Source organism: Theropithecus gelada, chromosome 15 (assembly GCF_003255815.1).
Source record: "Theropithecus gelada isolate Dixy chromosome 15, Tgel_1.0, whole genome shotgun sequence".
Classification (NCBI taxonomy): domain Eukaryota; kingdom Metazoa; phylum Chordata; class Mammalia; order Primates; family Cercopithecidae; genus Theropithecus; species Theropithecus gelada.
The window spans coordinates 99,655,835-99,678,281 of NC_037683.1; the positions used below are offsets into that span (position 1 = coordinate 99,655,835).

Below are 22,447 nucleotides of genomic sequence, written 5' to 3' on the forward strand. Positions count from 1 at the left end.
GAGGATGCTTGGGCAAAATCAGACTCAGGTCAGGCCATTTTAATTTCTAGAATCCCCGGGTAGGACCTGTGGCCAGCTCAAAAAGACCTGATGATAATGTGCCATCTTCCCTTCACAAACACTTGAGTGGGTCTGTCTAAATGTCGTAAGTGGACATTTCTGTCATCCTCAGTTTTTCTTCCAGGGGTTCATCGCATTTCTTTATGGAAAGCTACCTTATGCAAGCATTTTGTGTGACACTGTTCAGAGTTTGAGGTTTTAGCGCTGACCCTGGAGACCATTAGTTTTATTCTACACCAGGTGTTTGTAAGTGAGGACTTCACTTAGATAAATTGACAACAGCCAAGTGCCACCCCACTTCACCCTGACGTTCATTAAGGATTTGCTGTGTCCCAAAAATTATACTCTGGTGGTTTTACACATTGCCTCATTATATCCTTAAAACTGCGTTTTGAGACAGATAGGATTGTGATTCCTGTAGCAATCTCGAAACGGGACTCAGAGAGGGTAGGACGTTTGTCCTAAGGCACACAGCTACGACCAGCACAGCTGAATCTTACCTTAACTCACATCAAAGCCTGCGAGCTTAAATGTTGGGCTATTTACCGTGGCTGTGGGAGACGGGGAATGAAAAACAGTGTTTTGTTAAATCAACAGCTATGTTTACACTCTCTGTATAAACAGTGAAATGTCCCCAAAGAAATCACACAAGAAGGAACAGTGACTCCTGCCAACACACTGGTAAACTTGGCTGTGCCAAAACTACTAGCTCTTGTTTTCACTCATCAATGTCTTATGTTTCTTTTACCATCATCTTTTTGTTATTCATTAATCCCAGAGCCTCAACCATCTCTCATTTAAGATAATTGTTCTTATAGTTTTCCAGAAAAACCCATTTCTCCTTTTACTTTTTCCTACTATCTCTTCCCACAAAAGGCAAGGCCCCAAACTTTGTATCATTCCAGGCATTAGAGAACCAAGCTCAGAAACATTTATAAGACTTTTAAGGTTATCATTCTTCCCCCAAAACACATGCACATTACCTTTGCAGAGTTATTATTCAAAATATAGACTTAAAAGCTCTCTGGGCTATAGTCAGTTGGTAATTAATTATAATGTCTTCAAGGTATGTTAGATTTGTATGGGGGTGGGGAGGGGGTCACCTGCAGCCTCGAGAGGACAGCACACTGTGAACCAGTTCTGGCGCCTGCTAACAGATCTCAAAAGTTCCTGCAGCAGGCGGGCTAATGACATTCTCCCTTCTAGAAAAGCAGAGTGACTCAGGATACAGATGTTCCGCCTACCCTGCATTTGTAATTATGAGCTGGCTGTGGCAGTTCCCAGGGAGTCTTTGAATCATCTGTTCTTGCAGTTTCTCTTGCTGCTGCTCTTTTTAGAACAATCTAGGACATGTCAGCTGAAAACATGTACCAGTTGCTTCAAAGAAGAGAATGGCTTTTTGTGTGGGGGTGGGGGACACAGAGAGTTCTCTTCCTCCCTCTCTGCTGGGGAACATGGTAGGCAGAATGAGCTAATAATTCTCAGAGAAAAAAATGTGAGTCCTGAAGATCCCCGATGCCTAGAGAGCACGAAGTGAAGGCAGCTTAATATTAGTCCTGGTGTGTATACAACGAGGGCCAGAGCTTAAGGAAGATGTGCTAATTTCACTTTAATTAACACATACTAACGCAAAGGAGATGAACCAGAGAAACCTGAACTTGCAGGCAGCCTCAAGAAGCAAAAATAAACTGGGTACCTATTGTGAAATCATCTTTGGTGCAGTGTGGCTCAGGGATGTGCCACTCCTAATACTTTTTTTTTCATCTTCATGTGAGTATCTGGACTCCGGATTCAGATAAACAGATGGGACTTTAGGTCAGATGGATTCCTGAGTCACCCTGACACAGGCGGCAGGCTGTATTTGAAAAATTTGTTGAGTATTTATTTGTACAAAGCATTCTGTAAGGCACTAAATTGTAGTTTCTGCTCTAGTCTTCTCTTTCAATGACTGGGATTTTGGGAGGGGTGATGGAAGCAGAAGTGAGTTATTTATGTCACAGACTTTGACAGCAAAAACGTACCTCAGAGGAATGCTTCTCAAAGATTTCTCAAATGCAGGTTCCTGGACTAGTGATAATTATGAAATTAACAATTTGGACAAAATGAAAGACAAAGAAACAAGGTGAACTTTGTATAAAGCTAAATGTTTTCAGTTGAAAAGAATTTTTTTTTTCTTTAGAATGTCTGTCCTACTTTTCTTATTTTTAAAAGACCATTTCATGGTGATTTGAGGAGAATAACACCATTCTCCTTTACCCTCTCATTTCTAACCCCTTTTCTGCCAGAGGAGAAGCACCTCAAGAAACTGACATCTAGATGAGAATCAAAGTCCCATTTTTGACCTAGTTAAGTCCTGCGTCCAGGCCAGCTGAGATACAGACTTTTAGTTGGCAGACCTGAGGGCAGCCTTCTACTTTCTCCACTGAAACCAGATTCAGACAGGTCCATTCTACAAGGCCCTTCTGACTCATTCCTGGTCACAGGCAGAGTGGGTGGAGCAGAAAGTGAATTATGGATTTGCTGAGGTGGGCCTTGCTCAGCTTGCTGGCCACAGAAAGATAAAGACAGTTGCAGGTAACACTGACACTGTACCTTGCCCACTGGGGAACCATGCCCTGTGATGCCAGCCCTCACTCATCAGATTCAGTACTTCTCTTCATTTTGGATGGCAGGGAAGTGGGGTGGAAGCTCTCCTCCCAGCACTGGTCTAGAGGTAGAAGTGTGGGAGGGAGACCCTTCCTCCATGGATCAACATGCGGATTGCAGCCGGGTGCTGGGTAAGCTGTGGTATTTAGTAAAAGAGCCTCAAGAAGCCTCGAATTTCATTGCAACCTGCCAGCATTGAATAGCTTAGACTTATGCAAAGAATCATAAGTGTTCTTAGTTCCACAGTCAGGCTAAGAAGGATTTTTTTTTTTTTTGATTGAAGATTAAAGTGTTAAATGGTGGTAAAATACACATAACATAAAATTTACCATGTTAATTTTCAAATCCACAGTTTAATGGCATTAAGTACATTCACACTGTTGTGCTGTCATTGCCACTATCCAAACTGAAACTCTATGCCTATTAAATAATAATTCCCCATTCTCACCTCCTCCCAGTCCCTGACAACCATTCTGCATGTCTTTATGTTTTTTCTTTTTTTTTTTTTTGGAGACAGGTTTCACTCTGTTGCCCAGGCTGGAGTGCAGTGGCACGATCTTGGCTCACTGTACCCTCAACCCCTGGCCAAAAGTTATCTTTTCATCTCAGCCTTCTGAGTAGCAGGAACTATAGGCATGTGCCAGTAGGCCCAGCTAATTTTTGTATTTTTTGTAGAGATGAGGTCTTATCATGTTACCCAGGCTGGTCTCAAACTCCTGAGCTCGAGCAATCTGCCTGCCTCTGCCTCCCAAGGTGCTGGGGTTATAGGTGTACACCACTGCGCCCAGCCATCTCTATGAATTTAACTGCTCCAGGTTCCTCATATAAGTGGAAGTATGCAGTATTTATCTTTCTCTATCTGGCTTATTTCACTTAGCCTAAGTCCTCAGGTTCATCAATGTTGTAGCATGTGTCAGAATGTCCTTCCTTTTTAAAATCTGAGCCATATTCTACTGTGTGTATTTAACTGTTTGTTCTCTAAGGAATTTGAGACAAACCCTCAACGTGGTAGCCAGTACTTGCCACGTTAATGTGAATAGTTCTGGGAATGGCCTAAAGTGGCATGGGCAATTCTAGCATCTTCCTGAGCACAGAGCTGGAGAGTGCATGGAGGCCCAGGGTAAATTCTGTATCTCCGCTGAGAAACAGTTATTGCAACCAAGAAGAAGGAGGTATGGGCTGCCTACCCAGTCCCTGGGCACTATTTCAGTGGCTGCTGTCTTAGGATCCCTCCCACTGGAAGCTCACATGTGGATTGTACCTCAAACTACTGGCTTGCTCTTGAAAATGCCTTTTGTGCCGGTGGGATCCTACAATCCTCTGTCTGTAGCACTTAGGAAAGAGACAGTTCTGCTGTCAGGATTATGTTCTTGAGAAGTTTCTACTATACCCCAAATCAAGTGAGAGAAAATGTTGAACCTTAATGTCTTCAGACTTTAATTTACCAAAGTCAAAGGATTTCATCTTTAGACTTCAACCTCTCTTTGAAACTGTAATCACTAATGTGAGTTTATGTAAATTTGGGCATTTTTGTGTGGTTGGCTTTGCTTTATTTGGAACATTTTAGACTTTCATGTGGTGTTTGTTGTAAAATGTCATGAGTTATGTTGGGTATTAAGTGGAATATAATTGGAGATGGAAAATTTAAAAAGCAATGGATTTTGGCCTTCAGTATGTGCGGTCTTGAAGTTTTCTTCTTTCTTTTTTACCATTTTATTTTATTTTACTTTATTTTATTTTATTTTATTTTTTAGAGACAGAGTATTGCTATGTTGCCCCAGTTAGTCTCAAACTCCAGGGCTCAAGTGATCCTCCCACCTCAGCCTCCTGAGTAGCTAGGACTATAGGCATATAATCTCGTGCCCAGCAAAGTTATCTTAATTCTGTCCTTACTGATTTCAGAGCCTTTTGGGGCAATAGCTGAGTTGCCCATTTTACATATCCCAGAAGCCAACACAAGGAGAAGGATGGGATAGGAGTAGGGCTCAGCTTCTGGAGGTGGAAGGGGCGCTACTCTGAGATTACTCTGCCCATTGGCTTCAGGTATGTTTGTTAAAACTCACTGATGGAGAGATGCCAGCTAGTGTCTTCTTACTCTGCCTTAAGAGACCCTCTGTTACTCTGTGGGCATTAGGCACTTGACCAATCCACTAATGAAGTTGTTTTTTTGATCTTCATCTGGATCTCGGTGTCAGTTCTCCACTGGTTGGAACCAGCGTGGGAGGAGGGACGATCAGAGTTGTTATCTTCAATGTATTTCTTTTTTCTTTTTCTTTCTTTCTTTTTATTTTGAGATGGAGTCTTGCTCTGTAGCTCAGGCTGGAGTGTACTGGCAGAATCTTGGCTCACTGCCACCTCCGTTTCCCAGGTTCAAGTGATTCTCCCACCTCAGCCTCCCGAGTGGCTGGGATTTGAGGCACTCACCACTATGCCCAGCTCATCTTTGTATTTTTAGTAGAGACGGGGTTTCAGCATGTTGGCCATGCTGGTCTTGAACTCCTGACCTCAAGTGATCCACCTGCCTCAGCCTCCCAAAGTGCTGGGATTACAGGCGTGAGCCACCACTCCTGGCTCTTTAATGTATTTCAAACAATAAAGAGTTGGCAAGCCCATGTGAATTCCCAAAATTAATTTTTTTTTTTCAAACTGATCCATGGACTCATCTTCTGGAATCCACTGCCTTAAAGATCATGCAAATCTATGTGCTCATTTTACAAAAGAGGAATGTGAAGCCCAGGGAGTTTATTTAACTTGCTGATGGGCACAGATGGTGACCGAGCTGTGCTCAGAGCTGCAAGCTGTTTCCATCAAACCTGCTAGGAGCCTCCAGCTGAGATGAGAGCCCCTGCCACGTTCACCTCCTAGGATTTGCAGTGGTGTAAAACGTGCCCCAGGACCTGCAGTGGTCTGGGGGAGGGTGGGAGAGACCCCTGGACCTGTGCTGGCATAGCTACCATGTCCATGACACTGGGAGGCTAAGACAGAGAGGAAAACAAGACGTGTCCAGCTTCCCTACTCAAAAGCCACAAAACAGTGCAGTCAAGGACAACCCTGGTCTCATCTGCACTACAGGCATTTCAGGAGGACCAAATTAGGTAACCAAGATGTGGGTGCTTGAAAAATTATGATGTGTAATCTGAAAGCAATGTTAGCATCAGGCTACCGAGACAATCTTGTGTGGGCCAAGTGTGGAATCAGCATCATCATTTTATAAGCATGCTTCACGGGCCAGGTTTTCACATCAGTCTTGGTATCTCCATCCAAAGCAAATGGACCCATTCATGCTGGAGAAAAAAATCTTCTTGATTTTTATGTAGTGAACTGAGATTCCTCTGATGCCTCACAAGGATATTTTTCCAATTTCAGATGGGAACCTGGCTTCCTTAAACTTTTCCTTTTTATAGCCCCCTGTAAAGATTTTTGATATCTCATGTAATCTTCTTATTCCCAAGTACTTTTTAAAATGCGTTCTTTAGAGCTCTTCGTTATACTGTGAGTAGGAAATTCAAAGTTATCACTTTTATCTGTTTTAGCTAAGGATTGAAATGACATTTAGTATAATTTACAAGGAGGAAAAATGTAAGGATTTTAACTAGATATTAAATAGAAAGAAAGCAAAACAACCTTTAAAACTTGCTTTTCTTGCTTTAGAACTTTATTTTTAAGATTTAGCCTGAAAGTGAGAATCAAGAGCTTATCTGGTTTGCTTTATGGTTTCTAAAAAATCATTTGATTCTAACATTATATGGTTCCTATTGGTATTTCTGTTTTTGATGGACAGATAATGTGCTGTAATGTCTACTCATGTAATATCTAGTGTTGTATGATTCCTATCCGTATCTCTGTTTCTGAGAAACAGAAGCAATGTTTATTTGAGTGGAAATATGATTTCAAATCATATTTCAAAGACTTCAAAGAACTGACAGTTCTCGTCTCCCCAGGAGGGAATCCTGAGTCAAAGGTCAGGGAGTAGCCTGTGAATGAAAATGTGCTCTGCCCACAAGAAAAGATATCAGTCACAAAGCAAAACTCACACTGCAAATACTAGGGGTCTTCAAAAAGTCCATGAAAAATATGTATTATGAAAAAACTGTGCATGGATTTAAAATTCTTTTTTACACCAAATAAACCTGTACTAATTTATTATAATATGTCTGAACAGGGTCTAGTTTGAGGCATTAAGGAGAATGAGTCATCAGTTTGAAAAGGGTCCTTATAAGAGAAACATGGATTCTGCTAAAATTCAAGCAAGAAGAGACGTCACATTTATGGTGAAACTTAGGTGGAAGAATGGTAAAATCACTGATGCTTTACAAAAAGTTGATGGGGAAAGTTCTTCAAATGATCATTTTACAAATGAATAACTTGTTTTAGAAAAGGACGGGGCCATATGAGGTGGATCATGCTTATAATCCCAGCACTTTGGGAGGCCAAGGATGATTGCTTGAGGCCAAGAGTTTGAGACCAGCTTGGGCAACATAGCGAGACCCTTTCTCTACGAACAATAGAAAATTTACCTGGGTGCAGTGGTGCATGCCTGCAGTCCGATCTCCTTGGGAGGATGAGGCAGGAGGATTGCTCACATCCAGGAATTCGAGGCTGCAGGGAGTTATGACGGTGCCACTGCACTCCGACATGGGCGACAGAGCGAGGTCTTGTCTCTTAAAATAAAAGGAAAAGAAAAGGAAAGGATAACATTGTTGAAGATGAAGCCTGCCGCAGCAGACCATCCACATCAATTTGCAAGGAAAAATTTTTCTTGTTCACACCCTAATTAACAACACAAACAACAGCCATCATCATAGACAGGAGAACAACATTATCAGGACTGACAATTAACAGCACAAACAACAGCCAACATCCTAGACATCTCGATTGGTTCAGTTTACACAATTCTGACTAAGAAATTAAAGTTGAACAAGCTTCCCACTCAATGGGTACCAAAACAGTTGTGCCTGGGTCAGCTGTGGACAAGAGCAGAGCTTTCCATGGAAATTTTAAATACAGAGGATAAAGATCCTGAAGCATTTCTTCAGACTTGTAACAGGAGATGAAACATGGCTCTGCCAATATGATTCTGAAGACAAGGCACAATCAAAGCAACGGCTACCAAGAGGTGAAAGTGGTGCAGTCAAAGCAAAAGAGGACGGGTCAAGAGCAGAGGTCATGGCAACAGTTTTTTGGGATGCTCAAGGCATTTGGCTTGTTGATGTTCTGCACAATAACATCTGATTATTATGAGAGCATTTTGAGAAGGCTAGCCAAAGTTTTAGCAGAAAGACTCCTGGAAAAACTTCACAACTTCACCAAAGAGTCCTTCTCTACCATGACAATGCTCCTGCTCATTCCTCTCAGCAAACAAGGGCAATCTTGCAAGAGTTTTCATGAGACATCATTAGGTGCCTACCTTCCGGTCCTGATTTGACTCTGTCTGACTTCTTTCTGTTTTCTATTCTTAAAAAATCTTTACAGATCACCCATTTTTGTTCAGTTAATAACAAAAAAAAGACAACATGAACATGGTTAAATTCTCAGGCCCCTCAGTTCTTTAGGGATGGACAAAATGGTTCGTATCATCATTTAGAAAAGTGTCTTGAACTTGATGAAGCTTATGCTGGGAAATAAAGTTTATATTTTTTTATTTTTATCTTTTTTTGTTGTTGTTGAGACAGAGTCTGGCTCTGTTGCCCAGGCTGGAGTGCAGTGGTACGATCTTGGCTCGGCACAATCTCCACCTCCTGGGCAAAAAGATTCTTGTGCCTCAGCCTCCCAAGTAGCTGGGATTACAAGTGCACACCACCACGCCTGACTAATTTTTGTATTTTTAGTAGAGATGGGGTTTCACCATGTTGGCCAGGCTGGTATTTTTATCCTTTAATTCCTTTTTTTTTTGAGACGGAGTCTCGCTCTGTCATTCAGGCTGGAGTGCAGTGGTGTGATCTTAGCTTACTGCAACATCTGCCTCCCAGGTTCAAGTGATTCTCCTACCTCAGCCTCCTGAGTAACTGGGATTACAGGTGCACACCACCATGCCTGGCTAATTTTTGTAGTTTTAGTAGAGACCGGGTCTTACCACGTTGGCCAGGCTGGCCTTGAATTCCTGACCTTAGGTAATCCTCCTGCCTTGGCCTCCCAAAGTGCTAGGATTACAGGCATGAGTCACCGTGCCCGGTCCCCATGACTGTTTTGAAGTCCCCTAGTATGCCTTTACATCCATTTCTAGAATGGTTCCCACCATTCCTTCATTTATTCCTTTATTTATTGAATAAATAATTATCAAATGTTTGTTATGTATGTTCCAGGCTTTGCTCTAGTAATTTGGGATATATCAGTAAACAAAGCAGGAAAGGAAAAAAAAAAAGGCAAAATCTCTGCCTTTAGGAAGCTCACATTCCCACAGGAGTGACAGGAAACAGCCAATGACCAGTAAGCATCACAAAGAAGTCATGCCAAAGAACCAGGTAAATAGCTGAGCGGTAAAGGAAGAGGGGGAACTCCTTTGTGACGCCAAATGGGCCAAAGGGTCGCTGGGAAAACCAAGCTTTATTGTCCATCTTGCCTTCAAGATAATGTGACATAAGCTCTAATTTTTGAAGTATGTTTTTTTCCTTAGAAATTTTACTGAATCCAAAATAAAACAAGAAGATCATGGTGGGTGGATATAGTTTCCAAATTTATTCTGCAACAAAACATGTTTGAATACAAGCAAATAATACACATTCATTCTTTTTTGCAGAATCCAGAATTCTCTTTTCTCCACACTAGATGGCAGTAGAGTTAAAGAAAAACACCCAGCAGGTCTTTGTACAGGGATTTGGTGATTTTTCCCATAAAGCTGCAATGAGGATGGACTCAGAGCAAAATCTATATAAATAGAAAGTTAAATTACAATGGAGGTGTGAAATGATGCTTTAACATGCCACACGCTTATTTTGGCAAAACATGTTTGGGGCAGAACTCTCTCTCTCCCTCTCTCTGTCTTTCTCTGCCTGTGTGTCTTTACAGGGTAAGCCTAGACAGCATTAGAGAACCATTAACTCTGACTCCTAATACATGATGTTAACTTTAGGTTGGCAAAAAGTCAGTTTAGCTTTTTTTTTTTCTTTTTTTTTTTTTTTGAGACAGAGTTTCGCTCTTGTTGCCCAAACTGGAGTGCAATGGTGTGATCTCAGCTCACTGCAACCTCCGCCTCCCGGGTTCAAGCGATTCTCCTGCCTCAGCCTCCCGAATAGCTGGGATTACAGGCGTGCACTACCACACCTGGCTAATTTTTTGTATTTTTAGTAGAAACGGGGTTTCACCATGTTAGCCAGGCTCATCTCGAATGCCTGATCTCAGGATGATCTGTCCACCTCAGCCTCCCAAAGTGCTGGGACTGCAGGCGTGAGCCACCACGCCTGGCCAAATTAATTTAACTTTATTCTTTAAAATTGCTTCTGGGTTTGTTAACATTTTTTGATGCCATTTAACTGGTCCACTCAAGATTGGTTAGGTCTCAGAGGACATTTAGCGTGAAAATGGGAAACTCTGAGGAAGTCAGCCCTTCAGTGGTGTTCAAATGTTTTAGCAAGAAGTTTAAGAGAAATGTTGTCAAGATTCTCAGAATAACACTAACAGTCATGAATATATGGGGGAGGGGGAGATAAAGCAACTGTGTTCAGCTGCTAACATTGATGAGCCTGGGCAGAAGGTGTATGGTGTTCATCCTACTATTCTTGTAACTTTTTCATAATTTTAATTTTTTTCAAAGTAGAAAATAGAAACAAGTTATCACAAAATGGGTAGCTTAACACCTATGGGTGATAAATGTATAGAAGGAATTACTATGTAGCATAATCACAACTACAGCAAATACACCGAACACATGAGTCTAAGAAGTCCTCGATGAGATGGATCTTTCTAGAAAATCAAGGCCAACTCTTGACTAGTGACTGGGCCCTGGTCTGGTATTCATTCGTTGCATCATCCATCTGATATTTACGGAAAAACTACTAAGTGTGAGACTATGAATAGGGGTTACTGCAGTGAACATTGTAGACAAAGTCTGCTCTCCTAAAGTTTACATGCAACTGGAAAGATAGAAAAAGGCAAATAAACATATAATAGATTGGGTAGTGGTAAGTACTAGAAAGAAAACAGAAGCAGGAAGTGAAGATAGACTGACAAGGTATTACTTTTACTTTAGACAGGGTGGTCAAGGTAGGACAGCCTCTCTGAGTAGGGGAGATGGGGGCAGAGCCTTGAGAAGTGAGGTGTGTGGACTTTGTGCATATCTGGGAAGAATGTTCCAGGCAGAGCGTATGCCTGAAGAGCCAGAAATGGGCAAGCAGTGAGTATGACTTCAATGAAGTGTGGGTGGGAGTCAGGTGGAAGTTAAGGATGGATAGGTACTAGGGCCAGATCTGGCTGTGTGGGCCAGCAAGTCGACACACATCGAAAAGAAAAGGATCATTAATGCCTAACATTTATTATCAAATAGCTTTGTTTGGAAAATGGTTTGGTGGTTTCTCGAAAGTTAAACAGCAATTCCACTTCTAGATACACATACTCAAAAGAGGTAAAAGCAGCGTCCCACAGAGATACCGGCACACCCATGTTTATAGCAGCATTATTCACAAAAGCCAAAAGGAAGAAGAAACTAAGTGTCCATTGAATGATGAGTGGGTAAGCAGAAGGTGATATAGACATACAGCATAATACTATTGAGCATTAAGAAGGAATGAAATTCTGATACATGCTACGACATTGATGAAGCTTGAAGATATTAAGCTAAGTGAAATAAGCTGAACACAAAAGGATAGATACTATATGATTCCTCTTATATGAAGTACTCAGAATGGGCAAATCTGTAGAGACAGAGAATAGAATGGAGGTTACCAAGGGCTGACAGGGGTGGGCAATGGGGATTAGTGTTCAATGGGTGTAGAGTTTCTATCTGGGATTGTGAAAAAGTTCTGCAGATGGATGGTGGTGACGGTTGCATAACACTGTGAATGTACCTGATGCCATTAAATTGTACATTTAAAATGGTTAAGATGGTAATGTTTATATTATGCACATTTTACACAACTAAAAACTTCATTGACTTTTCTTATTCATATTATCTACTTTGTCCCTCAAGGTAACTAATTTACAAGGACTTTAAGATGTGAAATGCTTTTTCCAGCAATATTAATCATCCATTTTTATCATGTTTTCTCTTTCTTCCTCTCAAAAGTAAAACATCCTGACACAACAAAATAGCATTATCTACACTCATGATCACCAAGAGCCTTTTCTTAAGAAGGTAATACATTAATAGATTAAAATCACATTAACAAATACTTATTTATAAGGATAAAGGATTGGAAACAAACTAAATGTCCATCAACTGAGAAATAGTTAAAACCTTTTAACCATTTGTTCCATAGTCATGTGAAAATATTTATGAATAAATTTTAAAATAAAATGTAAAGCTATAAAATTTTATATGGAGAAGGATCTCACCTTAGTTGGAAGAAAAACATATTCCGGAGGAACTGAAAAAAAAAAGGTAATTTGCTAAGATGCAAAAGGTGCTAATCTCTACGTGTGAGATATCATGGATAATATTTATTTTCATTATATTTTTATGTATTTACATTCCCCCTCCCCAGTTTTTATTATGAAAACAGGGAGAAAATGCAAATACATAAAAAAAATACAGAAAATTTGAAAGACTAATACAATGAACATCCATATACCCTCCAATTAGATTCAATAATTGTTAATGCTTTCCCATATATAGTTTTTAACAGCCCAGATATCCCCAAGATCTCATACTTTATCTATCTATCTATCTATCTATCTATCTATCTATCTATCTATCGTCTATCTATCATCTATCCATCCATCCATTCATTTATCCATATTAGGAGTTGACAAATCATGGTCCAAAGCCAAATTTGGGCCATCATTTGTTTTTGTACAGCTTTTAATCAAAAAGGAGTTTTACATTTTAAACAGCAACATTTTATCTGGTTATATAGGTACCTATAGAATAGTTTTGAATTTGCTTCTTGATCTTCATAGCCTAAAATATTCACCATCTAGTCCTTTACGGAACAAATTTGCCAGTCCCTGATCTACACACATACCCACACCCACCCACCCTCCAAAATTTACTGAAACATTTGAAAGCAAGTTGCAAACATTATAACGTTTCTACCTCAAATACTTCATTATGTATCTCCTAAAAATAAAGTAATATTCCCACTTAACTATGACACTATCACACCAAAGAAAATGAACTATGATTTCACAATATCATAAATACCCTTCTATATGCAAATTTATGTGACTGTATTTGCAAGTTTTACAAAATGAAATGCATAACTTTATAATAATAAATAACAAATCTCTTATTAAAAGTCATATTTCTATAATCAACATGAATTTTTAGTGTCAATTTTATTATTCGAGGGGTTTAGGAAAGCTGCTCTAACCAGCTGATCCCCTGGACATTTCAGATCAAAACTTAATGTGTTTTCAGGTCAAACAGCTCATATTCTATAAAGCATTTAGTACTGGTAGTGGTGGTTCTGTTTGCTGCAGATATTGGCAGGACAAGTCAGGTTGTTGTGTACTCTTTTATTTGTGTTCAAAAAAGTAATATCTAATATCCCTGATAATTTTTAAAGCGGAGTGACTTGTACTTGGTCGTCTGTTTTACTAGTCTTTCTACCATTTTGGTGTATGATTGTAAATTTCCATAATAAAAAAGTATGTATACATCGGTATAATAATACACTTGATTTATGACCTACATATACTGAGACAACAGCATTTAAAATATGTCAGAACCCTGAAACTTAGATGTGAAAATTGCATATGTGTTTGTATGCGAAAATTGTACGTGTGTGAAAATTGTATGTATGAATCTTTTATTTTAGGATAAGTAATAGCAATTGTCAAACAAAACACAGAAAGAAAGATCGGTTTAAATTTTGAATGGATTTTGAGAAAAGGCTACTTTATCCTGTAAGAGTCTTGTTTTTGTAAACATTTCATTTTTTGTGGGATGTGAATCATGTGTTGGAATCACCTGATTTAGCTGTGGTGTAACTAAGTCTGGAAGGTTTTGGGGATACTCTGTTTTTAAACTTCCCCACCACCAATCATGATTATGGTTACATGAGATACGTGTCCTGAAGAAAGAGGTCTGTGTCCCAAAGCTCTGGAGTTACTTAAACCATGTACTTTGTAAGCTCATCTTTGCTCTGTTTGAGCCATAATGTTATGTCTGCTTTCACCACAATCACATGGCTGCGGAAAGGGCAGGTCAGGCCCCCTCCCAGTGTGCTACAGTGTAGAATCTGCTTTATAAAATCAGTTGAAAGATTCAATATGTTTCTTCTCCTTGCCTTAAGAAGATCTCAAAGATAAACATTCTCGCACTTTTTTTTTTTTTAAGTGGAGATTGGGCCGGGCGCAGCACTCATGCCTATAACGAGCACTTTGGAAGGCTGAGGCAGGACGGTGACTTTAGTCTAGGATTTCCAGACCAGCCTGGGCAAAATAGCTGTATTAAAAAAATATAAAATGGAGAGAATCATGCTGTGTTATTTAGTAAGGAAACATTTGATAATATAACATGAAAAGAGTGATAGTGAGCTCTTGAGGACTCTAATGGCTCAAAATGTAGTCCTATTGTATTTTTACAAATATAAAACATATAGGTTTTTAATATGCTCAATGAGATATCAATAGAAAAGTTACTATGGAGTCTTAAATCCAGAGCAGCCAGATGTACTTGAATTAGCATAAAAAGAATTCATTCTTTTAGAAAGAAGTCCTGGCAAAATATTTTCTTCTAATTGAGTAGGAAGTGTCATTTATTACTTCTTCTTTGTACGTTATCCTTATTATATGATAATATAATTTTGACCTGGACTATGTAATTTTGCTCTTCTTTATTATATCAATATATAATTTTATTTTTCTATCTGTTTGGCTTCGTGTGAGTTCATGAAGCAGCTTTTCACTTGTTAATGTCATTTCTCTAACATGTGTCTTTTTTTTCATTCTTTCATTGTACATTTATTGATCACCCACTACAGTTCATTTTATTTGTAGTAGTTATGTTCCATGAATTAGTGAATACTAAACAATTGCTCTAGGAGAAATAACAAGGTCATATTTTTTGTCAACTAATCAATACATAACCTTGTTTTATGTGTGTTTCTGTTTAATAACATCTTATTTAACATCTGTTTGATTTACTGACATTGAACTCATGGCCAACAGTGCTGTAACTTGTGCCTGAACAAAACTTGTCTAACACATATATTTTCTCTGTAAATAACATCACAGCCTTCTTGTGCTTTGGCATGCTGGACAACACTTCATCACTCTACTCAAGGCCATTTAAAATAGTGAAATCACCAACAAAAAAGCACAAACTGTAAAAAATATGGCAATAGACAGACTGCGGGAAGAACACTTGTTTATGGTATGAAAGGTGAAACGAGGCAGAACAAAGCCTAGCTTTACATCCGCTGGAAACTTGCACACTGAGAGTTTCAGCTTTTCCCTGCTCTGTGTATGCACGTGTCTGCAAAAGTGCACTAAATATGGATTTGAAAGTGACAAATAAATTTCGGTGAATTCTCAAATATGGAATTTGTGAACAACGAGACTTGGCTGTATTTGCAGTTACTCTGCTAGGTTCTGGGAACTCAGAGATGAACAAGACTTAATTCTTATGCTCAAGCAGCTCAAAATTAATTTCAGAGGAGGGATGCAAACACACCTAAATCTAATTCAGTGTGATAACCACTGTAATTGAACTATAAGTACGATGTTATATGAGTTTTCAGGAAAAAGCACGTAACTCTCTTAGTACTTATCACAGAATGATGAGAAAACCAATCAACTTGGAAGTCAGGTCTGGGCCAGTTTTGGCCCTGTCCCCTAATGAGTGTATGGCTACATCTAAGTCCTTTAAAATTTTGATTCTCAAACTACTCACTGGAGAAGTGAAGATGGTAACACCTACCCTTCAGTGCAACTGTGATGAAAGCATCTAATGCTGTGCTTGGAAGATAGTAAGTCCCCAGTTAAAGACTTAGGTTTGAAGCAGTGAAGGACAGCTTTACAGAGGAGGTGACATTTGAGCTGTGCCTTGAAGCATGAGAAGGATGTCCACTGCTGGGAAGGAGAACTTCGGGCTTGTAAGCCCTTTATAGTTTTGTTCTTTGTCATGCTCTGATCTAGCCAAATGAGGTGCTAGGAACATAGTAGTTACTCAGTTAATAAATGCTGATAGCTTGAGTGAGTAAAGGGTGAAGGATCCCTTTTTGATCTCTTTGATACCTGCTTTTTTGCTAGACCACCTATTTTCATAGCAACACATATTTTTGGTACATTATATATTAAGCTTTGGAGATTTAGTCTGTAGAATTTTTTTTTTCTTTGAGTTGGAGTCTCGCTCTATTGCCCAGGCTGGAGTGCAGTGGTGTAATCTTGGCTCACTGCAACCTCCACCTCCCGGGTTCAAGTGATTCTCCTGCCTCAATCTCCTGAGTAGCTGGGATTACAGGCATGCGCCACCATGCCTGGATAATTTTTTTTTTTTTTTGTATTTTTAGTAGAGACGGGGTTTTGCCATATTGGCCAGGCTGGTCTTGAATTCCTGACCTCAGGTTATCCACCTGTCTCAGCCTCCCAAAGTGCTGGGAATACAGGCGTGAGCCACGGCGCCTTGCCTAGTCTGTAGAAATTGAGCAAGAGAAAGTACATACTTTAGCTAGGAGTTGTATCCTCCCAAATTGATTTTGAGTAAAAAATGTGGCTGGAAAATGAAAGACATGTGTCTTAGTTCACTTTGTGTTGCTATAAAGGAATATCTGATGGTGGGTAATTTATAAAGAAAAGATGCTTATTTGGCTCATGACTCTACAAGAAGAATGGTGCCAGCTGTCTTCAACCATCAGTGCTTGCGGGGACTAATAAAGTGAGAACTCACTACTAGGAGGATGGCACCAAGCCGTTCATGAGGGATCCGTTCCCATTATCCAGACACCTCCCACCGGGCCCCACCTCCAACACTAAGGATCGAATTTCAACATGACATTCTATGGGGTCAAATATCTGAACTACAGCAACATGATAAGAAGGAAAAAAAAGAAAAAGAAAAAGATGAGGAAATTTATGTGTGTGTGTGTATGTGTGTGTGTTTGTGTGTATGTGTGTGCGTGTGTGTGTGTGTGTGTGTGTGAGACAGAGAATGTTTAAGGGAGACAGATGACATGTAACAATATGGATAAATCTTAGCAATGTAATATTCAGTGAAATAGTAACTCCCCCAAGAACATATGCAAACCTACAATCTGGAGATACGGGGTAGCACTGTAACCAAGAGATCAAAGCTAGTATCACCAAAAAGGGGCCTCTGATTGTGATTTACTAAGAAGAATATAGCACCACTTCTGTGGTATTTCCGCCCAAAATGCACAACCTGATTTCCATCAAAAGGGAACATCAGGAGAACATAAATTAAGGCACATTAATAAAATACCTGTCACAGACATGTTAAAACTCCTGAAATTCACAATGTTAATGTCACAAAAAGGCGGAGAAATGTTTCAGATTAAAGAAGACTGAAGAGACACAACAACTGAACACAATATGTGGTTCTGGACCAGATTATGTCCTTGAAAAAATTGCTATAAACAGTATTATTGTAACAATTGACAAAACTTAACCATGGACTATATATCACAAACAAGTATGGTATCTATGTTACATTTCCTCATTTGTGGTTATATAAGCATTTCCTTGTTCTTAGGAAATGCACATGGATATATTAAGGAGTAAAAAAGTAAGATATATGGAACTTGTTTTCAAATGATTTTTAAAATTATATATATTATATATTCATATAATTAATATATTTATATTGCATATATTATAATACTATATTATGTTATAATATATTACCATATATTGTACTTGTATATTGTGTTGCCTGTTGCCCAGGCTGGAGTGCAGTGGCGATATCTCAGCTCACTGCAACCTCTGCCTCCTGGGTTCAAGTGATTCTCCTGTCTTAGCCTCCCAAGTAGCTGGGATTACAGGCACACACCACCATGCCTAGCTAATTTTTTTTTTTTGTGCACCGTTTCTGGAAGTACTGCAATACCAGGTCAATGAGTGGAGTGGACGGAGCAAGTTCCTATTCCATCTCTTATTTCCAAAAATCCATTTAATATATTGTCCTCGGATAGAGGACATATCAGATATTAAACTGATAAGAACAGATACTACACTTGATATTAGCCAAAAGGCCGAGAAGTGATGCCTGGCTAATTTTTGTACTTTTAGTAGAGACAAGGTTTCACCATGTTGGCCAGGCTGGTCTCGAACTCCTGACCTCAAGTGATCTGCCAGCCTTGGCCTCCCAAAGTGCTGGGATTACAGGCGTGATCCACTGCGCCCGGCCTGAACTTCCTTTAAGATAAAACGTAAAAAATAATCTGTAAAATAACACTAGAAACAAAGAAAAAGAGTACATACAGCGCTACATCTTTTTACAAACCTGAAAAACTAGAGTAGTTTAGCTAGAATAGTTGAGTAGCTGGCATTAAGCTGTATAATGAGAAAGGAAGACATGGAGCCCAAGACTCAGCAAGCTGGTTACTCTGGGTGGGGCGCTTGGCGGTGGGGTAGCCAGTCACCAAGTGGATCGCTGGAGGACATTGTTGAGCTCCTCATTTTTTTTTTTTTTTTTTTAAGACAGAATCTCGCTCTGTCACCCAGGCTGGAGTGCAGTGGCGCGACCTCGGCTCACTGCAACCTCTGCCTCCCAGGTTCAAGTGAATCTCCTGCCTCAGCCTCCTAAGTAGCTGAGACTACAGGCATGGGGCCACCACGCCCGGCTAATTTTTATATTTTAGTAGAGACGGGGTTTCACCGTGTTAGCCAGGATGGTCTCCATATGTTGACCTCGTGATCCGCCCGCCTCGGCCTCCCAAAGTGCTGGGATTACAGGCGTGAGCCTCTGTGCCTGGTGAGACCCTCATTTTTCCAGTGGTTGTTAGATTCATGGAAGGTTATTACATTACCAAAATCAAGCAATCAGAAAAAAACAGGAACCAACTAATAGAGGACCATGCATGGGACCTAGTGAGACGGCCATGACACACGCAATGTGATTAACCTGTTTGTTTTCATCCGAGGCCAATCAAAAAAAAAAAAAAAAAAATACAGAAAGAGAGGCAGTAGGAGAAGAGAGACAGGGGCAGAGGGAAAGAAAGAAACTGAGAAATCAAGGAGTAGGGAAAGAAAAGTGCTTCAGGTTTTTTGAAGGAAAATAAATAATAAAACAACTCTGGAGACAATAAACTGGAACGACAGAGTGGGAAAAGATGTAGCAAATTTTCAAGAGACCGTAAGAATGGATTGGAGGAAGCTGAAAGACCAAGGCATGGGAATGCTGTGGCAGAAAAAGGTCTAAGTAGTATTTCTGAGCCGCAAGAGGGACACTCTGTCTCCACAGAAGGGTGTCAGCCAGAGGGCTGGGTTCCAGGAAAGGGTGATGTGGTTTAACAACAGACCAAGGTTTGGTCTAAAGGAAGGCTGACACTTAGCCAGCTGGGGTTTTCCAAAAACTTGGAGTGTTGTGGTCACTTCTGGCTTCTTCAATACTCCAGGCTATTCATTAGGAGGAACCGCTAGATTAACCTGCGGCCATAATCACCTCTGATGAGGGCTTATGTACAGAGGCTTATTGTCGGTAATTGAGGGGACTCCTCTGGGAGCTGCCGTCCTGTTGCAGCCCTTCTGGTGCCCGGTGTGGGAATAATGCATGCTGGGAGCACACAAGGGAAACTGGGCTTGTGCAGGATGCAGATGCATTTATCAAGGAAACGTGTCACTCCCAACAGTTGTACTGGAGCCTCCGGGTGCACAATGACCACTGACCAGTGAACAGGGGCGGGCTTTGTCAGCAGTAAAAGGACCAGGATACTTTAGAAATATTCAAGCCATCTGGAGCCCGGCAAAAGTTCATTCCGTCCTTCCTGTCTTCTGCTCTCTGGCCTTTGGACACAACCATGCCACAAACAAAACCAACCAAAGAAAGTGCCTCCCTTGCACGGGGAGGGGAGGGTCCCATTCACCTGGTGATTCAATCAGTCCTGGTGAAGAGGGAAAAGGAGCCTGCTGCCATCTGGCTCCTTCTGTGACTGTGCCTCACCTTAGGTGTGCTCCTGTCCTGCTAAGCTAACCCTAGATCCCTGAACAAATGAGCTTTCCTCTCATCACCCGCTCCGTTTGGAATGTCCTTATTTCCCTTTCTTTGTCCACCTGGGGAATGAATACTTTTAAAAAATTTTAATGGATCATGAGGTCAAGAGATCAAGACCATCCTGGCCGACACGGTGAAACCCCATCTCTGCTAAAAATACAAAAAAATTAGCCGGGCGTGGTGGCGTGTACCTGTAGTCCCAGCTACTAAGGAGGCTGAGGCAGGAGAATCACTTGAACCTGGGAGGCGGAGGTTGCAGTGAGCCAAGATCGTGCTACTGCATTCCAGCCTGGTGCCCAAACGAGACTCCATCTCAAAAAAAAAAAATTTAAGCACTGTGTTGTAGTGGTAGTTTTCATATAACATGTTCCTTGATATTCTATGCCCTGCCCCATTCCTTATACATACAGGATTTCCCATGCCTTGGCCATCCCTCTTACGCTCTTTGGATGTTTTTCAGAGAGCCCTTTACTGCACTGATTTATTTACGTATCTTTTTTTCTCAACTTTTCTCCCTTGAGACAGAAAATTAAAATCAGTGCTCAATAAATGTTGGTTAAGTGAATAATAAGTACTAACCACAAGCCAGGCCAAGTAAGTGCCTTACACACCTTCATTCATTTAAGACTTCACGCAGCCTATCAGGTGGTGACTATTATTATTAATCTTGTCCTTACAGATGAGGAAATAAAGGCTCAAACAGGTTAAGCCATTTGTCCAAGATCATATTACTAATATTATTGTTTTTAATGCATCATTCAAATGACCCCAAGATCATATTATTATTAAGTTGTAGAAATTGGATTTAAACCTAGATAGTCTGACTCTGCATCCTCCCCCTTAACTACTATATGGTGCTGCCTCCTGAATAATCAGGAGTTATAGGTTTGCCCAGGGACAGTGGCTCACACCTTTAATCCCAGCACTTTGGTAGGCTGAGGAGGGAGGATCGCTTGAGCCCAGGAGTTGGAGACCAGCCTGGGCAACATAGCAAGATCCTGACTCTAAAAGAAAATAACTTTAAAAATAAGCTGGGCATGGTGGCATGTGCCCAGCTATTTGAGAGGCCGAGGCAGAAAGATCGCTTGAGTCCAGGAGTTCAAGGCGCAGTGAGCTATGATTGCACCACTGCACTCCAGTCTGGGTGACAGAGTGAGACCCTGTCTCAAAAAAAAGAAAAAAAAAAAAAAAGAGTTATAGGTTAGTCAAGATACCAAGGTACTGGGCATTTCTACACTGCAAGTATTTCGAGGCTTAGTGTAATTGCAATGCAATATTTAATCATGATGGATGCATATGAAATCTAAGACACGGACTTTGCCTCAAGGAGTTTGTGAACCACTTGAGAAACTTCAACTAGTATTGGGAATGATTTGCGAACGATGTAAAATATTATGAACTACCTCTATTTATTTTGTTGCCTCTGGGTACAAGGCACCTTGCTGTATATTGTGATACATTAAAAAGATAAATGAATACAGTTAACTATACCATCCCGCTATCCTAGTTTTCCAGGATGGAATGGATTTTTTTTTTTTTTTTTTTTTTGGAGACAGGATCTCACTCTGTCACCCAGGCTGGAGTGCAGTGGTGTGATCACAGCTCACTGCAGCCTTGACCCACCAGACTCAAGTGATCCTCCCACCTCAGCCTCCCATGGGGACACACCACCATGTCTGGCTAATTTTTTTTGAAAAGATAGGGTCTTGCAAAGTTACCCAGGCTTGGACTGGATTTTCTAAAAAATAAAAGTTTACTGAGATGTAATTCATATACTATAACATTTTTCCTTTTAAATTTATTGTACAATTCAGTGGTTTTAAGTATACTCACAGGTTTGTGCAACCATCACCACTATCAAATTTTAGAACATTTTCATTACCCCAAAAGGAAACCCTATACTCATTAGCAGTCTTTTTTTTTTTTTTTTTTTTTTTTTTTGGCTTCCCCACAACAACTTTCTGAGCTACTGACAATCATTACTCTACTTTCTGTATCTATAGATTTGCCTATTCTGGTCATTTAATATAAATTGAATCATGCAATGTATGACCTTTCATGACTGGCTTCTTTCACTGAGCATAATGTTTTAAGATTTATTCCTATTGCAACCTGTGTCAGTGTTTCATTCCTTTTTATGGCCAAATAATATTCTATTATATGAATAAGCACATTTTGTTGATCCATTCATCAGCTGATGGGCATTTGAGTTGTTTTCACTTTTTTGCTATTATGATTAATGCTGCTATGAACATTCGTGTACCAGTTTTTGTGTGGACATAGGTTTTGATTTCTCTTAAGAAATAAAATTCTCTTAAGAAATCAAAGCCCGCCTGGGAGTGGAATTGCTCGCTCATATGGCAACTCTATAACTTTGTGAGGAATTGTCAGACTGCTTTGAAAAGTAGCTGTACCGTTACTTTGCTACCAGGAATGTATGATGGTTCCAATTTCTCCACATCCTTGCCAACACTT

At 40.2% G+C, this 22,447-nt stretch overlaps 1 non-coding gene and 1 pseudogene across 1 annotated transcript; one reads left to right on the plus strand and one right to left on the minus strand.

The window, feature by feature from the left end:
• LOC112607757 overlaps positions 1 to 22,447 on the plus strand; it is a 78,638-nt pseudogene that overhangs the window by 21,544 nt on the left and 34,647 nt on the right.
• On the minus strand, positions 17,833 to 18,023 carry LOC112608791. The gene has a single exon (XR_003116076.1). It is a non-coding gene; the product is annotated as a U2 spliceosomal RNA (small nuclear RNA).